This window comes from Cynara cardunculus, assembly GCF_001531365.2.
Source record: "Cynara cardunculus var. scolymus isolate 2C chromosome LG 8, CcrdV1, whole genome shotgun sequence".
Classification (NCBI taxonomy): domain Eukaryota; kingdom Viridiplantae; phylum Streptophyta; class Magnoliopsida; order Asterales; family Asteraceae; genus Cynara; species Cynara cardunculus.
The window spans coordinates 14,219,324-14,220,541 of record NC_037535.1 but is presented as its reverse complement, the minus strand read 5'-3'; the positions used below and the strand labels follow the sequence as shown (position 1 = coordinate 14,220,541).

The window sequence follows — 1,218 nt, the reverse complement described above, 5'->3', positions numbered from 1 at the left end:
ACTTTTGCCCCCTCTTCTAAAACTTTATCCAAGATTATTGGGATCACTAACCTTACTTTATCTTCATTTATTTACGATCTACTTTTGCCCCCTCTATCTATAAGCTTTATCCAAGATTATTGGGATCACTAACCTTAGAGTTCAGCTTTATTTATTTATGACCTTCGTTTGCCCCCTCTTTCTATATGCTTTATCCAATAAACAGCATTCTAGTGGTAGCCATAAAGGGGTATCAGATTCAAAAGCCAAACATAAACAAATAAGATGCTTTTTGATGCAATCAACTTATATAATCAAACTATTCATTACATAAAGAGAGAAAAAAAAACCCAAATTTGACAATATGAGCAAGTTTACATCTTGAATTGACAAGCATAGAAGGGCAGTTTGGTCATTTACTGTCAGCACATTGGAAAACAAGGGACGTCCAGATTGGAGAAAAGTACGAAACAATGAATATCATATGTCAAACAATGATTAATTAAAAAACAGATCTACGACCCTGTGGGCCTTTTTAGCAGACAAACAATGGCCATTGATTGATGCTCACTTGGCCTGTTCATCAGATACTGTGACTAGGTCAACTTTTACAAGAACAAACCAAATACATCCTCCATTTTAGTTTAGGCGTGGCTTACTACTAATATTAAGGATGAAATGAACATGAATGAAAATTTCAGATCCAGAATCTGCATTGATCCAAAAGATAAATCTCAAAGTTCCATAACCGATAACAAAAACGAGATGAAAACGTAAAAAAGCAAAGCAACCAAGCAACGGCAATGGAGGTCGTTTCCAATGGCGCAGCCGTCTCTAACATTCAGAAAGAAAAGGGTCCAATTTCCGATGAAAACAACAAGTGCACAGAACAGAAGCAAAAGAAAAGAAATGCATAAGCAGAGAATGTAGTCGTACCAGAAACCCACGGGGAAGTTGGAAAGTCGTTCTGGTGGCAAAGGAATGTCAAAACTGGAAGCTGTTAGATGGGTATACAAATGGGTACTTATAAAAAAGAAAATATATATAAAAAATGAATAGAGAAGGGTGGATAAAGAAAGGTGTTGATGGCCTTTCCTTAGGAGATAGGGGTGTGGGTGGAGGAAATTCGTCTTTGGTCCCTTTAAGGTCATCAAGAGAAGCCACTCACCAAACATCATGCTCCTACTCCAAATAGGATAAGGTTTTCTCACCACCCCAACAATTTTCTTTATCAAAATC

At 36.9% G+C, this 1,218-nt stretch overlaps 1 protein-coding gene across 1 annotated transcript in view; it reads right to left on the bottom strand.

The window, feature by feature from the left end:
- Positions 1-1,000, bottom strand: part of LOC112516424 (glutamine synthetase, chloroplastic) — a 6,165-nt gene extending 5,165 nt beyond the window's left edge. The window contains exon 1 of the mRNA XM_025123456.1: positions 916-1,000. The gene's annotated coding sequence lies outside the window, so the exon portion shown is untranslated. The remainder of the gene's footprint in view (positions 1-915) is intronic.
- Between the last annotated feature and the right edge of the window lie 218 nt (positions 1,001-1,218).